Source organism: Globicephala melas, chromosome 15 (genome assembly GCF_963455315.2).
Source record: "Globicephala melas chromosome 15, mGloMel1.2, whole genome shotgun sequence".
In the NCBI taxonomy this organism is placed as follows: Eukaryota; Metazoa; Chordata; class Mammalia; order Artiodactyla; family Delphinidae; genus Globicephala; species Globicephala melas.
In genome coordinates this window covers 55,705,409-55,726,524 of record NC_083328.1, presented here as the reverse complement: position 1 = coordinate 55,726,524, position 21,116 = coordinate 55,705,409, and positions in this window count along the sequence as shown.

The following is a 21,116-nucleotide window of genomic DNA, read 5'->3' as shown; positions in this document are numbered from 1 at the left end:
AGTAATCTCTCATGATCTCTTTTATTTCTGCAATGTCAGTTGTTACCTCTCCTTTTTCATTTCTAATTCTATTGATTTGAGTCTTCTCCGTTTTTTTCTTGATGAGTCTGGCTAGTGGTTTATCAATTTTGTTTATCTTCTCAAAGAACCAGCTTTTACTTTTATTGATCTTTGCTATCATTTCCTTCATTTCTTTTTCATTTATTTCTGATTTTTATGATTTCTTTCCTTCTGCTAGCTTTGGGGTTTTTTTGTTCTTCTTTCTCTAATTGCTTGAGGTGCAAGGTTAGGTTGTTTATTCGAGATGTTTCCTGCTTCTTAAGGTGGGCTTGTATTGCTATAAACTTCCCCCTTAGAACTGCTTTTGCTGCATCCCATAGGTTTTGGGTCGTTGTGTCTCCATTGTCATTTGTTTCTAGGTATTTTTTAATTTCCTCTTTGATTTCTTCACTGATCACTTCATTATTAAGTAGTGTATTGTTTAGCCTCCATGTGTTTGTATTTTTTACAGATCTTTTCCTGTAATTGATATCTAGTCTCATGGCATTGTGGTCAGAAAAGATACTTGATACAATTTCAATTTTCTTAAATTTACCAAGGCTTGATTTGTGACCTAAGATATGATCTATCCTGGAGAATGTTCCATGAGCACTTGAGAAAAATGTGTATTCTGTTGTTTTTGGATGGAGTGTCCTATAAATATCAATTAAGTCCATCTTGTTTAATGTATCATTTAAAGCTTGTGTTTCCTTATTTATTTTCATTTTGGATCATCTGTCCATTGGTGAAAGTGGGGTGTTTAAGTCCCCTACTATGAATGTGTTACTGTCGATTTCCCCTTTTATGGCTGTTAGTATTTGCCTTATGTATTGAGGTGCTCCTATGTTGGGTGCATAAATATTTACAATTGTTATATCTTCTTCTTGGATCGATCCCTTGATCATTATGTAGTGTCCTTCTTTGTTTCTTTTAATAGTCCTTATTTTAAAGTCTATTTTGTCTGATATGAGAATTGCTACTCCAGCTTTCTTTTGGTTTCCATTTGCATGGAATATCTTTTTCCATCCCCTCACTTTCAGTCTGTATGTGTCTCTAGGTCTGAAGTGGGTCTCTTGTAGACAGCATATATAAGGGTCTTGTTTTTGTATCCATTCAGCTAATCTGTGTCTTTTGGTGGGAGCATTTAGTCCATTTACATTTAAGGTAATTATCAATATGCATGTTCCTATTCCCATTTTCTAAATTGTTTTGTGTTCGTTATTATAGGTCTTTTCCTTCTCTTGTGTTTCTTGCCTAGAGAAGATCCTTTAGCATTTGTTGTAAAGCTGGTTTGGTGGTGCTGAATTCTCTCAGCTTTTGCTGTCTGTAAAAGTTTTAATTTCTCCATCAAACCTGAATGAGATCCTTGCTGGGTAGAGTAGTTTTGGCTGCAGGTTTTTCTCCTTCATCACTTTCAGTATGTCCTGCCACTCCCTTCTGGCTTGTAGGGTTTCTGCTGAGAGATCAGCTGTTAACTTTATGGGGATTCCCTTATGTGTTATTTGTTATTTTTCCCTTGCTGCTTTTAATATGCTTTCTTTGTATTTAATTTTTGACAGTTTGATTAATATGTGTCTTGGCGTGTTTCTCCTTGGATTTATCCTGTATGGGACTCTCTGTGTTTCCTGGACTTGATTAACTATTTCCTTTCTCATATTAGGGGAGTTTTCAACTATAATCTCTTCAAATATTTTCTCAGTCCCTTTCTTTTTCTCTTCTTCTTCTGGAACCCCTATAATTCGAATGTTGGTGCGTTTAATGTTGTCCCAGAGGTCTCTGAGACTGTCCTCAGTTCTTTTCATTCTTTTTTCTTTATTCTGCTCTGCAGTATTTATTTCCACTATTTTATCTTCCAGGTCACTTATCCGTTCTTCTGCCTCAGTTATTCTCTATTGATCCCATCTAGAGTACTTTTAATTTCATTTATTGTGTTGTTCATCATTGCTTGTTTCATCTTTAGTTCTTCTAGGTCCTTGTTAACTTATTCTTGCATTTTGTCCATTCTATTGTCCATTCTATCTCCAAGATTTCGGATCAACCTTACTATCATTATTCTGAATTCTTTTTCAGATAGACTGCCTATTTCCTCTTCATTTGTTAGGTCTGGTGCATTTTTATCTTGCTCCTTTATCTGCTGTGTGTTTTTCTGTCTTCTCATTTTGGTTATCTTACTGTGTTTGTGGTCTCCTTTTTGCAGGCTGCAGGTTCGTAGTTCCTCCTGTTTTTGATGTCTGTCTCCAGTGGCTAAGGTTGGTTCAGTGGGTTGTGTAGGCTTCCTGGTGGAGGGGACTAGTGCCTGTGTTGTGGTGGATTAGGCTGGATCTTGTCTCTCTAGTGGGCAGGTTCACGTCTGGTGGTGTGTTTTGGGGTGTCTGTGGCCTTATTATGATTTTAGGCAGCCTCTCTGCTAATCGGTGGGGTTGTGTTCCTGTTTTGCTACTTGTTTGGCATAGGTTTTCCAGCACTGTGGCTTGCTGGTCGTTGAGTGAAGCTGGGTGCTGTTGTTAAGATGGAGGTCTCTGGGAGATTTTCGCCATTTGATATTATGTGGAGCTGGGAGGTCTCTTGTTGACCAGTGTCCTGAAGTTGGCTCTCCTACCTCAGAGGCAGAGCCCTGCCTCCTGGCTGGAGCACCAAGAGCTTTTCATCCACACGGCTCAGGATAAAAGGGAGAAAAAGTAGAGGGAATTAGTAGAAGTATGAGGAAAGAAAGAAGGAAAGGAGGGTAGGAAGGAAGGAAGAAAGAAAGAAAGAAGCAAGGAAGGAAAGAAGGAAAGAAAGACGGGAGGGAGGGAGGGAGGAAGGAAGGAAAGAGGGAAAGAAGGAAAAAAGACAGAAAGAAAGAAGATACAGTAAAAATAAAATAAAGTATAATAAAGTTATTGAATTAAAAAATTCTTATTTAGAAAAAAAAAAAAGGGACGGATAGAACCTTAGGACAAATTTTGGAAGCAAAGCTATACTGACAAAATCTTACACAGAAGCATACACATACACCCTCACTAAAAGAGGTAAATGGGGAAAAATCATAAATCTTGCTGTCAGTGACCACCTCCTCAATTTGGGATGATTAGTTGTCTAAAGGAGGGAAGGAAGGAAGGAAGGAAAGAAAGAAAGAAAGAAAGAAAGAAAGAAAGAAAGAAAGAAAGAAAGAAAGAAAGAAAGAAAGAAAGAAAGAAAGAAAGAAAGAAAGAAGGTAAAGTATAATAACGTTATTAAAATTAATTATTAAGAAAAAAAATAAAAAAAAAACATGGACGGATAGAACCCTAGGACAAATGGTGGAAGCAAGACTATACAGACAAGATCTCACACAGAAGCATACACATACACATTCACAAAAAGAGGAAAAGGGAAAAAATCATAGATCTTGCTCCTAAAGTCCACTTCCTTAATTTGGGATGATTGGTTGTCTATTCAGGTATTCCACAGATGCAGGGTATATCAAGTTGATTGTGGAGCTTTAATCCGCTGCTTCTGAGGCTGCTGGGAGAGATTTCCCTTTCTCTTCTTTGTTCTCACAGCTCCCAGGGCTCAGCTTTGGATTTGGCCCTGCCACTGCGTGTAGGTTGCTGGAGGGCGTCTGTTTTTTGCTCAGACAGGATGGGGTTAAAAGAGCCGCTGATTCGGGGGCTCTGGTGCACTCAGGCCGGCGGGGATGGAGGGGCACGGAGTGCGGGGCGGGCCTGCGGTGGCAAAGGCCGGCGTGACTTTGCACCAGCCTGAGGCGCACTGTGCGTTCTCCCGGGGAAGTTGTCTCTGGATCCCGGGAACCTGGCAGTGGCGGGCTGCACAGGCTCCGCGGAAGAGGGGTGTGGAGAGTGACCTGTGCTCGCACACAGGCCCCTTGGTGGCGGCAGCAGCAGCCACCTTAACGTCTCCCGCCCGCCTCTGGGGTCCGCGCTTTCAGCCGCGGCTCGAGCCCGTCTCTGGGGTCCGCGCTTTCAGCCGCGGCTCGCGCCCGTCTCTGGGGTTCGCGCTTTTAGCCGCGGCTCGCGCCCATCTCTGGAGTTCCTTTAAGCAGCGTTCTTAAACCCCTCTCCTCACGCCCCAGGAAACAAAGAGGGAAGGAAAAGTCTCCTGCCTCTTCGGCAGGTGCAGACTTTTCCCCGGACTCCCTCCCGGCTAGCTGTGGTGCACTAACCCCTTCAGGCTATGCTCAAGCCGCCAACCCCAGTCCTCTCCCTGCGCTCCGTCCGAAACCGAAACCTGAGCCTCAGAGCCTCAGCTCGCAGCCCCGCCCGCCCCGGCGGGTGAGCAGACAAGCCTCTCGGGCTGGTGAGTGCCGGTCGGCACCGATCCTCTGTGCGGGAATCTCCCCGCTTTGCCCTCCGCACCCCTGTTTCTGTGCACTCCTCCGCGGCTTCGAAGCTCCCCCCTCCGCCTCCCGCAGTCTCCGCCCGCGAAGGGGCTTCCTAGTGTGTGGAAACTTTTCCTCCTTCACAGCTCCCTCCCACTGGTGCAGGTGCCATCCCTATTCTTTTGTCTCTGTTTTTTCTTTTTTTCTTTTGCCCTACCCAGGTATGTGGGGAGTTTCTTGCCTTTTGGGAGGTCTGAGGTCTTCTGCCAGCCTTCAGTAGGTGTTCTGTAGGAGCTGTTCCACGTGTAGGTGTATTTCTGGTGTATCTGTGGGGAGGAAGGTGATCTCTGCGTCTTACTCTTCCGCCATCTTCCGCCTTCTCAGTCCATTTACATTTAAGGTAATTATTGATATGTATGTTCCTATTCCCATTTTCTTAATTGTTTTGTGTTCATTATTGTAGGTCTTTCCCTTCTCTTGTGTTTCTTGCCTAGAGAAGGTCCTTTAGCATTTGTTGTAAAGCTGGTTTGGTGGTGCTGAATTCTCTCAGCTTTTGCTTGTCTGTAAAGGTTTTAATTTCTCCATCAAACCTGAATGAGATCCTTGCTGGGTAGAGTAATCTTGGTTGTAGGTTTTTCTCCTTCATCACTTTAAATATGTCCTGCCAGTCCCTTCTGGCTTGCAGAGTTTCTGCTGAAAGATCAGTTGTTAATCTTATGGGGGTTCCCTTTTGTGTTATTTGTTTTTTTTCCCTTGCTGCTTTTAATATGCTTTCTTTGTATTTAATTTCTGACAGTTTGATTAATATGTTTCTTGGTGTATTTCTCCTTAGGTTTATCCTCTATGGGACTCCTTGTGCTTCCTGGATTTGATTAACTATTTCCTTTCCCATATTAGGGAAGTTTTAACTATAAGCTCTTTAAATATTTTCTCAGTCCCTTTCTTTTTCTCTTCTTTTTCTGGAACCCCTATGATTCAAATGTTGGTGCATTTAATGTTTTCCCAGAGTTCTCTGAGACTGTCCTCAGTCCTTTTCATTCTTTTTTCTTTATTCTGCTCTGTAGTAGTTATTTCCACTATTTTATCTTCCAGGTCACTTATCCGTTCTTCTGCCTCAGTTATTCTCTATTGATCCCATCTATAGTATTTTTAATTTCATTTATTATGTTGTTCATCATTGTTTGTTTCATCTTTAGTTCTTCTAGGTCCTTGTTAAATGTTTCTTGCATTTTGTCTATTCTATTTCCAAGATTTTGGATCATCTTTATCATTATTCTGAATTATTTTTCAGTTAGACTGCCTATTTCCTCTTCATTTGTTAGGTCTGGTGGGTTTTTATCTTGCTCCTTCATCTGCTCTGTGTTTTTCTGCCTTCTCATTTTGCTTATCTTACTGTGTTTGGGGTCTCCTTTTTGTAGGCTGCAGGCTCATATTTCCCATTGTTTTTGGTGTCTTTCCCCAGTGGCTAAGGTTGGTTCAGTGGGTTGTGTAGGCTTCCTGTTGGAGGGGACTAGTGCCTGTGTTCTGGTGGATGAGGCTGGATCTTGTCTTTCTGGTGGGCAGGTCCACATCTGTTGGTGTGTTTTGGGGTGTCTGTGGCCTTATTATGATTTTAGGCAACCTCTCTGCTAATGGGTGGAGCTGTGTTCCTGTCTTGCTAGTTGTTTGGCATAGGGTGTCCATCACTGTAGCTTGCTGGTCGTTGAGTGAAGCTGGGTGCTGGTGTTGAGATGGAGATCTCTGGGAGATTTTCGCCATTTGATGTTACATGGAGGTGGGAGGTGTCTTGTGGACCAGTGTCCTGGAGTTGGCTCTCCCTCCTCAGAGGCAGAGCCCTGACTCCTGGCTGGAGCACCAAGAGCCTTTCATCCACATGGCTCAGAATAAAAGGGTGAAAAAGTAGAAAGAAAGAATTAGTAGAAGTAGAAAGAAAGGATGAACGAAGAAAGGAGGGCAGGAGGGAAGGAAGAAAAAAGAAAGAAAGAAGATAAAGTATAATAAAATAAAGTAAGGTAAAATATAATAAAGTTATTAAAATAGAAAATAATTATTAAGAAAAAAAAAAGCGGACGGATAGAACCCTAGGACAAATGGTGGAAGCAAAGCTATACAGACAAAATCTCACACAGAAGCATACACATATACACTCACAAAAAGAGGAAAAGGGGAAAAAAATCATAAATCTTGCTCTCAAAGTCCACCTCCTCAATTTGGGATGATTCGTTGTCTATTCATATATTCCACAAATGCAGGGTACATCACGTTGATTGTGGAGCTTTAATCCGCTGCTTCTGAGGCTGCTGGGAGAGATTTCCCTTTCTCTTCTTTGTTCTCACAGCTCCCAGTGGCTCAGCTTTGGATTTGGCCCCACCTCTGCGTGTAGGTCGCCAGAGGCCGTCTGTTCTTCGCTCAGACAGGACGGGGTTAAAGGAGCAGCTGCTCGGGGACTCTGGCTCACTCAGGCCAGGGCGAGGGAGGGGCACGGAGTGTGGGGCGAGCCTGCGGCGGCAGAGGCCGGTGTGAAGTTGCACCATCCTGAGGCGCGCCATGCGTTCTCCCGGGGAAGTTGTCCCTGGATCCCGGGACCCTGGCAGTGGCGGGCTGCACAGGCTCCCCGGAAGGGATGTGTAGAGAGTGACCTGTGCTTGCACACAGGCTTCTTGGTGGTGGCAGCAGCAGCCTTAGCGTCTCATGCCCGTCTCTGGGGTCCGTGCTTTTAGCCGCAGCGCGCGCCCATCTCTGGAGCTCCTTTAAGCAGCGCTCTTAATCCCCTCTCCTTGTGCACCAGGAAACAAAGAGGGAAGAAAAAGTCTCTTGTGTCTTCGGCAGGTCCAGACTTTTCCCCGGACTCCCTCACGGCTAGCCGTGGTGCACTAACCCCCTGCAGGCTGTGTTCACGCCGCCAACCCCAGTCCTTTCCCTGTGCTCCGACCGAAGCCCGAGCTTCAGCTCCCAGCCCCGCCTGCCCCGGCGGGGGAGCAGACAAGCCTCTCGGGCTTGTGAGTGCCGGTTGGCACCGATTCTCTGTGCGGGAATCTCTCCGCTTTGCCCTCCGTACCCCTTTTGCTGTGCTCTCCTCCCTGGCTCCGAAGCTTTTCCCATCCGCCACCCGCCGTCTCCACCCGCGAAGGGGCTTCCTAGTGTGTGGAAACCTTTCCTCCTTCATGGCTCCCTCCCACTGGTGCAGGTCCTGTCCCTATCCTTTTGTCTCTGTTTATTCCTTTTTCTTTTGCCCTACCCGGGTACGTGGGGAGTTTCTTGCATTTTGGGAGGTCTGAGGTCTTCTGCCAGCGTTCAGTAGGTGTTCTGTAGGAGTTGTTCCACGTGTAGATGTATTTCTGGTGTATCTGTGGGGAGGAAGGTGATCTCCGTGTCTTACTCTTCTGCCATCTTCCCCTCCAGCCTCTTGTAATTTTTAATTTTAATTTTCATGTTCATTTGTTATAAATGTACCTCCCACTGAAGACTATTAGCTCCATGGGGACAACACCTGTCTGTTCATTACTGTATATATCAATACCAAACACAAGACCTGACACATAATAAGTGTTCAATAAATGTTAGTTATTGTTTATTGAATTAATGTATATCCAATAGAAAGAATATTATTTTGCTATTTAAAATTCTGTTTTTGAAGACTTTTCAATGATGTATATCCTATAGTTATACGATTATCCTCCAAAGAGTGTGAATGATTGTGAATGTATTCATACAAAAATAGTCAAAGGAAACCTACCAAAGTATTAACAATGCCTGTTTCTGTGTGGAGGCATTATAGTTTATTTTTATTTGCATTTTTTAAAATATAATTTTCTGTATATTACATATTTACTCTAATATATTAGCCATATATTGCTTTCATAATCAGAAAAAAAATTAAAAGTTACTAAAAAGAGAGGGAGAGATTAGAGCTTAATTGTACTTCTCTGAGTGATGTAATGAGAAGATTCTAAAGAACATCAGAAATTGGAACAAAGCCTTGGCAACTGGCCAAAACATTCTAAGTTAGACATAGCTCCTCCTGGGCTTCCCTGTTCTCAGGGATCCCCAGGGTCTGTTGTTCCTTGCCTTCAGTAGGGTGTCTGACAAGCACAAGAGAGGCCAGGGCCAAGAGGAAGTAGTGGTGCCTTGGGGTTAGGCTGACTGGGAGGACATATAGCAGAGTGAAACCAGACAGTTACGTGGGAAGTTCAAGCCAAAGGCATCCTGGTCCATCATGGGTAGATCAGGTGAGCAGCTTGAGTAAATTCACAAGGTGCAATTTCACATTGTGGTATACCTCTCTGGAGAGGAGATAATCTTGTAGCAAATGGGCAACTTGATTGCTGTTTGGATTTCACAGGTCAGAGGATATGCTGGGCCCTTCACATCCCAGAGTTCCATAGGGATGTCTCTTGAGGTGCAATGAAGGTCAAGGGAGAAGCTGGAAGGGACTTCCTATTCCCTGACTTCAATCAAAACAGTTCTACTATTATCTGTAAGAGCCCATTAGAAGCAAAGGATTCCATTTCTTTAAAAAAAGGAGGTGGGCATTTAAAATCAATGATAATGACGGCCTAAGACAGAAGTCTTTTGATGAGAGGAATGACATGTTCAACATGAAGTTGCCATTTAAACAACTTCCAGTGGGCCAGGATGCAAGACCAAGAGCAGTGAAGACAGACTGGAGGACAGGAGACTGGTGCAATAGGTGAATAATGTAATGGTGATACTACTACTACTACTACTACTTATTGAGCTAGACACTGTTCAAAGTACTTTACCTGTATGAACTCATTCATGTCCATAATAACTCAATGAGATAAATACCTTATTATCTCTAGTTTACAGCTGAGGGGACTGAGGCACAGAAATCTTAGATAATTCACCCAAAGTGACACAGAAAGAAAGAGGAAAAGGCAGGATGTGAGGCCATGTAGGCTGGCTTAAATCCTGTGCTCTCCATCCTTGCCCAGAGGGAAGTTGAGGAAAAGTGCGTCTGGCTGGTAGACTAGATTGACATGACCTTTTCTATTATGCCCACTGTCACTTCATCTCTTGAACTTTAATCTGTGTTTAGTGGATTCAGGTTATTAGTCAGACTAATATGCTTCCAGGGCATAAGGGCAGATGGGATGTGTTGGGTAGTGTGGAGGAGGAGGGAATCAAAGTCATACTGAAATGTAGTCTGAAATCCTGGGCAGCACTGGTGTTGATGGAGCCAGGTAAATCAAGAGTAGGTGAATTTGAGTGCAGTGGGGGAAATGCTGTTCCAATTTGGGATGGTGAAGGGACTTGGAAGTGGGTGGGATCAGTGATGGTAATAACATCAACTATTATTTTGGAGCAGTGCTTCTGGATATTTAGGGTGCATCAGAATCCCCAGAGGGCATGGTAAACCCCAGATCTCTAGGATTCTTCCTCAGAGTTTCTGATTCAGTGGGTCTGGAGTGGGGCCTGAGAATCTGCATTTCTAACAAGTTCCCAGGTGATGCTGATGCTATTGTTTGACAAACCACACTGTTTTAGTGCTGTTTTAGAGTGTCACCCTCTCTGCAATGCACTTCCACATACACAGTAGCATGAATTCTTCTTAAACACTCCCTCTACTATACTTTGTGACTTTAGTGTTCTGAAAAATACACATAACTCATTTCCTATTGTTTCTATCTGATATCCTTTACCTTAATCATCAAAACTTCTGGATATCTGTTGTATATCTGTGTCTTTACATAAATTGTTCTTATTGTCTGCTACACTCTCCACAACCCTGGTTCCAAATTTATCTAATTTCTTTTCTTCCTTAAAAATGTACCTCCCATAGGGACTTCCCTGGTGGCATAGTAGTTAAGAATCCACCTGCCAATGCAGGGGACATGGGTTCGAGCCCTAGTCCGGGAAGATCCCACATGCTGTGGAGCAACTAAGCCCGTGTGCCACAACTACTGAGCCTGCGCTCTAGAGCCCGCGAGCCACACTACTGAGCCCAAGTGCCTCAACTACTGAAACCCACATGCCTAGAGCCCATGCTTCGCACCAAGAGAAGCCACTGCAATGAGAAGCCTGTGCACCGCAATGAAGAGTAGCCCCCACGCACAGCCATGAAGACCCAATGCAGCCAATAATAAATTAAAACATATAAATTAATTTTAAAAAATTTACCTCCCCTAGGAAGTTTCCTCTGACCCCCCAACCCGAGTCTGATTTGATTGCCCCTATTCTGTACTTCTATGACACTTTCTACCTTCCTCTTCTGAGCACAGTGCCTGGCATAAAGTAAATGCTCGATAAATATCCGATGAATTAAGTAAATGAATAAATCTCTCCCTCATCAGAACAACCATAACCTGTATCTTTTTCATGGTACATTCTAATAGCACACTGTAATCTCTAGAACAGGGATGGAAAATATGCTTTATCTTAGACTCTAGCTCCTATCAATTTCTGTGCAGAGGATTTTTGATGCCATATCTGGGCTCAGCAGAAAAGAACAATGATTGATTAATATTGTCTGTCACAGATAAAGACGTGGGAAATGGGGGTAATGGTGCTATATATATATATATATATATATATATATATGCTATATATATATATATATCACTCCTACTCTAGAGTGAATTGATTCTCCTCCCCACCTGTCCATACTAAGGATGAAGAGTTCAGATAAAGCTCAAGCCTTAAGACACAACTGGGCCTAGCAAATTTTGCAGGGCTTTTGAGAAAGGAATACTGTGGTGCTGGGATAATTAGGGAGGGCTCTTTGTGTGTGTGGAGGGGTGCCCTCAGTAAAGGGAGTTCTCAGTATGTGGGCTAGCTGTTCAGACACCAAAAACTGATTCTTTTCAGAAGAAAATCAGATTGGCTGAGGAAATTTAGAATGTATGGCTCCAATGCAAGTGCCCAGCATATAACCCAAGCTTCTTTCCTGTTATTCAGATTTCCAAAGGTAGGGAGCTCAGACTGGGAATCCTGGCCCTATGGATAGCTAATAGATCTTGACACCTTTGTGGACCAGGGCAGTTTCCAAATAAAAACCTGAATATCCTGGCTGGTTGTCATACTGAATTAGAGACTTTTGGTTCAGCTTGTTCCCCACTAGAGTTACTGCATATAGGGAATGTTCTGGTACTAAGGGGCCAGGGCAGGGCCAAAGGGGCAGAGTGGTGGACAGTTATAGCAAGACTACTGGCGTTGACAGATGAGGGCTCAATTTCCTTTGAGGGTGTTTCTAATCCAACAAGTTTGCTTTTTATTCCTTTTAAACCTCAATAAAACTTTTAAGTGGATCAATACCCTTGTTAAACAAATGTTTTCCACCTCTTGCCTAATTGAGGTCCCAATTATACTTTCTTCAAAATTTAATGGCAGGGCATTCAAGGCCCAGGACAAATTTAAGAAGGGGACTCTCCTTCCAGCCTCTAGATCATGTGATATGGGAATTGTTCTCTTGGACTCAGCCTTGAAATCTCTCTAACTTAGGTCTTCCTCAACAGATGCTCCAGCAACCCCTGAAAGACACTACCTGCATGGGTCCTTTGGCAAGGCTTCTCTCAACCTTTATGATCCAGTTTCTGCTCCAGCCTAGATTAGTTCTAGCTGGGATATAAGGCACATGTCTAAACATCTGGGACATCTTTGGTATACTTTTGTTGTATGTCTTCAAATAAATATTATGTTAAGGGACACAGGCCTATAGGACAATACCATCAAAATCCATACCATTTAAGGGTCATCGTGGGCCTCTGGGGTAACACCAAATGGAGGTAATATTGTGAATTCTTCCAAGAGGAAATATTAATAAAGACTATTTCATGATTATAAACAATTTTTCAGCCTATGGAATTTACCAAAGAGGTTGGCTATTTGTCACTCAGGGATGTTGAGGTTCCTGAAAGAGAATGATACAAATAACATTCTAATAGATCAGTTCCATGGTCAAATAAGTTTGGGAAATTGTACATGCCATGTTCTTTCTTGGGAGCCACAAGGCAGATATATCTATTAAAGACTCTGAGATTTTCTGCAGAAAGGAAAATGTATCCTTTTAACAATTTGGATTGCTTTGTTTTTCTCTTAATTATTTAAGTAGAATGAAAGGTCCATTAGGGTAAGAATTATGAGTTTGAACCAATGCACATTATCACCCATCCCACACTCAAAATTCTGAGAGGTTAACCCCTGCAATTCATGGCCTCCTTAGAGTGTCCAAGATACCTTTCTCTCCCAAACAGGTCCCCTTGTGGGTAAATTCTTAAGACATATCTCCTTATTCTGTCCTGTGTTGGCCTCCTCCAGTGAACATCAGAGAGCAGCCAGGCCCTGCTTCTCAGGACTGGGAACTTTGAAAGAATAGCTATTTCAAGAAAAAGGTCATTCAGTATGCCTGAAGAAGATGGGTTACCATAGTGACAAATGAAACTTTCTTCCTTTGAAAACTAATACTATTTTTTCCCTATAGGAAACCATTTAGTGTGTAGAGAAGGCGGCTCTGACTGAGGCTTTTGTCAGCTATAGTCCTTTGGTCTTTGACTCTTTGTCAAAGTGTTAGACAATCCTGAGTGGTTTTTCGACAAAATGCCATGAGAAATCAAGTATACAGGTTGGGGTTGGTGGACTTGGAACCATTGCTGCCCCAATGTAACTTGTGGCATTAGTTTTACTAAAGGCACAGCTGAAAATTTGGAGCAAGAGTTTTGACACATTCACAGAAATCCTGTATCATTCAGTTATAATCCCAGTAGGGTCTTTTTTTTTCTTCCAGAAACTGATAAATTGTTAAGTTGTATGTGGAGATGCAAAGGCTCTAGAATATTAAAGCAATATTGAAAGAGAACAACAAATTGGAGAACTTATACTACATGACTTTGAGACTAACTATGAAGCTACAGTAATCAAGAGTGTGTCATGCTGGCATAAGAATCAACAAAGAGATATATGGAACAGAAGAAAGAACTCAGAAATAGACCTCACTTATATAGTCATTTAATTTTCAACAAAGGCATGAAAACAATCTAATGGAGAATGGGAAAATCTATTTCAAAAATAGTCCTGGAACAACATATGTATATGGAAAAAAATCCCATTAACTCCTACCTCACACTATGCATAAAAATTGATTTGATGTGAACCATAGACCAAAAATGGGAAAGCTAAAACTATGAAACTGGTTTTATCAGCTTCTTGGTAATTGTGTGATATTTTTTTGTATCAGGGATGAAATTTTGAATGTTGCCTCTGTAGGTTTAATCTTTTCTCTACATTTAGAAAGAACCTCATTAGTTTCATCTTGAAAAGCATTATTTTACACTCTTTCTGGTTGGGGATATGGGACTCATTTAATTTACTAAGGAGGTAATTGTACTGTATTTGAAAATCCCTTCAATGTTTAAATGTCTTCATGCTATTGTTCAGTTGAATGGCTTTGAGGAACTCAAACTGATAGACTGGAGTCAGAGAATAAATGTAGAGCGTTGGAAATATTAAGGGCTCAAGGATGACCCTCAAGTTTCTAACTTGTTGACTGGGTGTATCGTGAAGCCACTGAGATAGAGAATTTAGAACAAGAAGCAATTTTGAGGTGGGGAAGACTGAGAGCCATTTAAAATCTGTATCCATGGGACATACAAGTGGAAATGCTTAGGACTCTGAATCTGCTGTGAATTGTTGAAGGTCAGGACTGGAGGGATGGATCTGGAAGTTATCAGCATATGGGTGGCAGTTAAAACTAGAAAAGTATAAGGTCATTGCAGGAGACAGAGAGCAGTGGGTCTGGATTGATCTTCTAGGGGAAAGCAAAGGAAAAGGGTGCCCCAAAATAGAGAAGGAAGGGCCAGAAAGCTACCAGAAGGGTGCAATGATATGGAAGGGAAGAGAATGGAGCTTTTAAAGGAGGAAGGGGTGCTAAAGATGTAAAGAAATCTAGCAACATTAGGGCTGATCATGGTATAGAGGTAATGTGTGACTTTTGTGGAAGGATAGTAGGAGCAGGTTTGGTTCTGATTTCATAGGTAAAGCAGTAACAAGTATTCTTGGAGGTGTAGATGAGTGGGAAAGGAGGGGAATTACAGAGCAGATAGAGGGCAATATGAAATAAACATTATTTAAACAATGTCAGCTTGTTTAGAGTCTGAAAGGAAGTTGCCAGTAGAGAAAGACAAATGGAAAGTGTAAGGGAAAGAGCAATGAGTGTATTGAGGGCCTGGCCTTGTACAGGGGGAAGGAAACTGACTGTGGAGGTAGAAAAGTGTGCCAGGAAATTGAGGTTCATGTCTGATGACATTTTTTCTCCATAAGGTAGAAGTCAAGGTCATTTTCTGAGGGTGGGAAGTGGGGAAAGAGTTGAGTAGGGGTTTTGTGAGGAAAAAAATGTTAGAATAGTTGGGGACAGTGGGAGATGAACTCTACTACCAAGGATTAATAACAGAATTGCTTAATTCAGGGCACCTGGGGCCCAGCTAAGTTTGGAGAATTTGGATTTGTAATGACTGGTTTTCTCCAGAAACCCTTGGCATCATAGAAAAGTAGATAACGTAGACTGGAATCTGGATCTTGGATGGATATTTTGTAGGAAAGTTGAAGCAGAGGATGAGTGTGCAAGGAAATTGAGGGTTCTGGTTAGAGAACAATCCAACAAAGTGTTCATTCTGGGGAAAAAAAAAGAAAAAAGAAAAACATCCAGGATGCAGAGATGTACTAGGTACATAGGGGAGAGTGTGTCAAGGGATGGGACCTCTATGAGGTGGAAAGAGAGGAGTGGTAAGATCCAGGAGTGGAGGACAACCCACTAGTACCAGTTGAATGGGGTGTTAGACTAGAGCAAAGATTCAGGTCTTGGCTCTGGAAGTGAAAGGCTGAGATAGAGTAGAAGTGAGAGAGTACAAGGACTGAGAGGTAAACACAAAGTATGAGGATGGGCCACTTTCCTACACATTAGGATTTTCCAAAATAATCTTAAGAAACTGCAAGGAGAGGAGGAACCACAGTCTAGAGGCCAAGTGGTCAGAGAATGAGGGCAGGGCCAGGAGGTGGGTAGATGAAATTAACCAGAGGAGCAACAGAGAGTGATAGACTTGGGGGATGAAGGCATCAGAGGAGGTGTTTCCACTCAGTGGTAGAGGAGTAAAGGAGGTCAGGAGAGTGACCCAGTGCTGTGTGGGTGTGGGAGAAAGATAATCTCCCACTGAAGAGGACTGGGAAGGGACTGGCGTCCTCAGAGTGCATTCCTGCAGTTGGCTTAGAACATGATGGGGGCGGGGGGATGTTGCTTACAATGGAAGGAAGGTTCCAGAGAGGGAATAGGAATGGGTGGTATGGTGAATCTATTGAGGGGATTTAGGGCCAGAAAAAATGAAGAGAGAATGAAGGAGCCCAGTCTAGGGCAGGGAGAGAGTTGCTCTTTTATGGATTCCAAATTTTACAGGGATGGGAGACAGGATTACAAATCCTCAAATGCCTTGACTCAGACACAAGCTGGTTTAGTTCTAGATGTCTCTGAAGGCCCTATAAATGGGTAGTTTAGGCTCAGAAGGGACTAGGGCCTCCCCAGATGCTCAGAGCAGTGATGGGGAAAGAGATGTGCAGAGAAATAATGGAGGCTCTAACTTCTCTCATCTGTCAAGGGTTTGAAATGTCAAGGGTTTGAAATGCTCTCCCACATGTTCAGGACCAATGACCATTACACTGTGAGATCTCAACTCCTAGAGAATGTCTCAGTTAAAGAAAAGGGAGGTTTGGAGCCCTGGGGACAAAGATGGGCATACTAGTAGCTTTGCTGAGGCTTCACCATGAGTTCATTCACCATAAGGCACAACACTTGGAACAAGTACCTGGGTTGGGTCTGATCTATCTTTAAACCTGGATCCACCACCTGGTTCCACAGGGAAATTTTTGACTCTTTGAGACTTATTTTGTCATGTGTATAAAATGGGGCCGTTTTCAGAGATAAGTAATGCATTTGTAGTTCCTAGCACATGATAGGTGTAAAATTAAAGAATTCTCTTCCCTCATGCCCTTTCCTTGCTATCCAGATACAACTTGTCTCTGAAGCCCTGACAAGTCACCTGGATCTACCCTGGATTATTTCCAAAAGGTCTCAGTTCACATCTCCACTCACCCAGAAGGAGGCTTGGGAGGAAGAGTCTGCAGGTGATGCCTTCCAACCAAACTATTTCTTCCCTTTGTATTTCCTGCTCACTGGCCTCACTCAGGCCTGGGAGATCCACATAGGTTCATGAACAATTGCACTTTACATTATTGAGCTCACACTAAAAATAGGACATGAATTTCAGTGGTGGGATGTATAGTCTGTCGGTGGTATGTTGCAAAAGAATTGTCCTGCCCATAGGGTTTGTCTAAAACCCCAAGTGAGTTAATGGGTAAAAACTATCACTGAGGAACCTGTCTGGCCCAAGAAACATTAATCAGTTCACAGGAGCCTTGCTCCAGCATTTCCATGAGGACTGGGCAGGGGCTGATTCTAGTGGAGCCTTTTAGGATTAGAAAGTAACCTAGTACCAGGGGTGGGAATGATGTTTCCCAACAATTGGCTTTCTTGTCCCTGGGCAGGCAAAGGAGAAGTGAGGGGATTTTTTCCCCATGAAAACTACAGCCCAACACAACGCCTAAAACTGAAAGCTCACCAAGATCAAATGAGGTTAAATATAGAGTGAAGTTCTAAGCTTATAATATAAAATTTTAGAAAAGGCTTACAAGAAGAAAATCAAACTCATTCATCAAGTCCCAGCAATTAGGACCAGGGCCCCTGGAGCTGGGAGGGGACTCTGGAAGGCCAGACTCTAGATCTCATTGCCTCTGCAATATGGAGAGATTGTGGGGAGTTTTCATTCCCCCAGGGAGGTCTGTCTGGACATGGAAAAAGGAGGTTTGGAGAAAGACAATATGAGGTCCATCCTTACCCTGTGAGGTGCTCACAGCCTCCCAAACCACACTTTGGGCTGCTCTTAGAGTCAGGATTGGGAGCAGGAGAGATAATGGTTAAGACTCTTGAGAGCCCAATTGCTGTCTTGTCCATAGTAGACACTATCAGATCATGGAAGATATGAACTTAGATAAGCTCTCCCAGAGAGATGGGTTGAAACAGGCCACCCTGCTCTTCCTATGTAGGACTTATAGACAGTTACAGGAAGACTGCTGTCCCAGATATCTCTGATACCCAGTCTGCCTAGGGCTGTATCACTTTGAGAAATTAATTCCTTTGGAGTCAGGCATGGTAGGGTCTGGCATGTTAGGAGGTAACTCCACTCAGGAAAACTTTGCATGCATAAGTGGACCAGTAGTCTCTTTCCAGAGGAGGTGGTACTCAAGATGGCATGAGTTTGAATAGCAGAGTGGGGCGAGGGCTTTAGTGGACATGAAAATATCTGGAGCATAGTGCCTGATTTATCGTTGGCACTCCATGAATGTTGGTTGAATATGTACTGCAATTTGTCTAATAAAGGGATTCCTTTCTTCTTTCCTTTTTTCTCATTTCCTATTCTTGGACTGTTCACATGAAATATTTAACTGGGATCTGCTCTTTATTCTGCTCAGGTCAGAATAAATTTACAGAAATGAATCACATGCACTCAAGTAGTTCTTGCTTAGTACAGTTGACCACTGGAAGAACTCATGAGCATAATTCAAGGTCACAATTAATTGCTTTCCTTTGTTTCCATCCAAGTCATAATGGCCTTTTTTTCCCTTGTTCCTAGAGAAAAGACTATCCTTGTGTCTCCCACTGATTCTGGCTATTTATTCCTCTCTGGTAATTCATATTTTTGAATCTCAAATTCTACGTGGCACCAAAGGGCCATCTTTACCATTTCATACTGCACATGACTTAAGACCCACATGACTTTTTCTTGAAATCAAGTGTTTCCAAGAAGCCTTGGATAGAGAGAAGTGGGTTATGGGCAGGAGACAGTTATGAGGCAGTGGCTGGGGAGCCATGCCACACTCAATAGATCATCTCTATTTTCACTGGTTGTAGGAGTGGGGTCACTGGGAGGGTCTGTCACAAACCACATTGGACAGCTGGGATGTTTTATTTTTAGTGGTGAGAGAGGGATAAATTCCAAAGATAGAACTTGAGCCCACTCTTTGCAAGTTCAGACTTGGGGGTGGCTAGCAAAATGGGCTGGGGGTTCTGAGCCAGAAAAAACAAGTCTAACTCACGTTGAGGGCTGGGGGTGGCAGCTGTTCACACCCTAATGCACATAGAATGAGCTCCATGGAATTCTGAATTTGGTTCTCACATATCTTCCAATAGGACTTACAGCAGGAAAGATCCATTTCCTTATTTGTTTTTTTCTTCCTTAACTCCTAACCCCTTCTTCTCTCCAGGGACTTTGATAACTTTTCCCATCCCTCTCATCCCTAATGGCAACCTCTGTCTTCACAGTGTGGGTGGAGTGAGTGGGGGGAACTTGGAACCAGCTACACATGAGAAGAGTAGACAGCCCTTATGGAGTGTGGCTTTAAAATCACAAAAATGCTGTGTATTCCCCAAACTTGGCCTTCTACTGGCTGGCATGCTGCCCATAATCCCCACATAAGAATAAAGCATTTCCACAGAAAGCCAGTGTAAATGTGCAGATCTGTGACCTGGAGATCAGTGCCTTACTGGGCAGTTGTGGTGAGCCAAAACCTAGAGAATTAATCTTGGTTAGTCAAAGGTTTACTGTGCTGGGTGCCCTGTGTCCTGGGTCTGAAGACTCTTTAAGGTGTCCTGTGTCTCTGTCCCTGTTTCCTGCTCTCAAAAGAGGCTCTAACTCATTCACAGAGTGGGATAATGAATATGAGCCTCTCTCCCTGGGGCCTTTGCATTTCAGCAGATGTTCTGTGGCATATGAGACGCTCACATGCAGGGTGTTTATGACCATCAAAGAAGCCAGGAAAGACTTTTTGGTGCTGTTGTTTGTAGGGGGATCCAGCCAGAGGGAGCCTGACTTCTTTACTTAGGTTTAAAGGTTGCCTCTTTTGGGACAGGCAGGATGGGCCTCTGGGAGGCAGACCTTAGCAGGACTCTGTCCAGTGTTTATTATTTTTTAATAGACTTTAATTTTTATAACAACTTTAGGTTCCCAGCACAAGTGAGTGGAAATTATGGAGCTCTCCCACTTACCTCCTGCTCCTATGTACAGCCTCCCCCAATATCAAATTCCCATATCAGAAAGGTACCTGCATATTACCTACATTGATGATGAACCTACATCAACACATTATTATCACCCAGAGTCCTTAGTTTCCATAGGGTTCACTCTTGTTGTACATTCTGTGAGTTTTGACAAATGTGTAAAGACATATATCCACCATTAATTATGGTATCATAGAGTAGTTTCACAAGTCCTTTGTGCTCCACCTATTCATCCCTCTCTCCCCTATAATCCTTGGCAACCACTGATTCTTTCACTGTCTCCATAGTTCTACTTTTCCTGGAAAATCAGGTAGTTGGAGTCATACCGTATGTAGCCTTTTCAGATATGCTCTGTCACTTAGTAATATGCATTTAAGTTTCCTCCATGTCTTTCCATGTCTTGATATCTCATTCTTTTTAGCACTGAATAATATTCCATTGTTGGGATGTGCCACTGTTTAATTATTCATTCACCTACTGAAAGATATCTTGGTTTCTTCCAAGTTTTGGCAACTATGAATAAAGCTGCTATAAACATCTGTGTGCAGGTTTTTGTGTAGACTTAAGTTTTCACCTTTATTGGGTAAATACCAAGAAGCATGACTGCTGGAACATATGGGAAGAATATTAATTTTGTAAGAAACTGTCACACTGTTTTCCAAAATGGCTATGCCACTCTGCATTCAACTGGAAGTGAATGAAAGTTTCTGCTACTCTACATTCTTTCCAGCATTTGGTGTTGTGTTTTGGATTTTGGCCATTCTGATAGATGTGTAGTGGTATCTCATTGTTATTTTCATTTTTATTTTCCTAATGACACATAATATGGAGCATATTTTCATAAGCTTATTTTTCATCTGTATATCTTCTTTGGTGAGGTGTCTTTTTAAGTTCTTTGGATCTCTTTTTAATAAAGTTGTTTTCATATTGTTTAGTCTTAAATGTCTTTTTTATATTTGGATAACAGTCTTTTATCAGATTTATTTGAAAATATTTTCTCCTAGTCTGTGGCTTGTCTTCTGATTCTCTTGATTCTGTCTTTTGCAGACAGAAAATTTTAATTTTAATGAAATTTAGCTCATCATTTCTTTCTTTCATGGATCATGTCCTGGTGTTGTATCTAAAAAGTCATCACCAAACCTAAGGTCATCTAGATTATCTCCTATGTTATTTTCTAGGAGTTTTATAGTTTTGCATTTTACGTTTAGGTCCATGATCTATTTGAAGTTAATCTTTACGAACAGCATAAAGTCTGTGTCTAGATTCATTTTTTTTTGCATGTGGATGTCCAGTTGTTTCAGCACCCTTCACTGAAAAGACTATATTTGCTTCACTATAGAGTGAAAAAAACACTCAAAAGCTGAGATATATGTAACTCATCTAAGCTATAGAGGATTAGTATCTAAAATATATAAAGAATATCTACAATCAATAAGAAGTAACATACAACTCAGTAAGAAAGGTGGAGGGCAGCAAGAAAGAATAACAAGCAAACTTAAATGGTTCATAAACTAAAAGTAATATGTTGATCAAATGTTGGGTGGATAAAAGAGGTGGCAGTGTCAGTTAATAAACATAGTTCAAAGTTAATATATCAAGAATTTTAAAATAAGTTATTTGATTTATAGAGTTTAGCTCCATAAGAACTGCAAACTTAAAAGA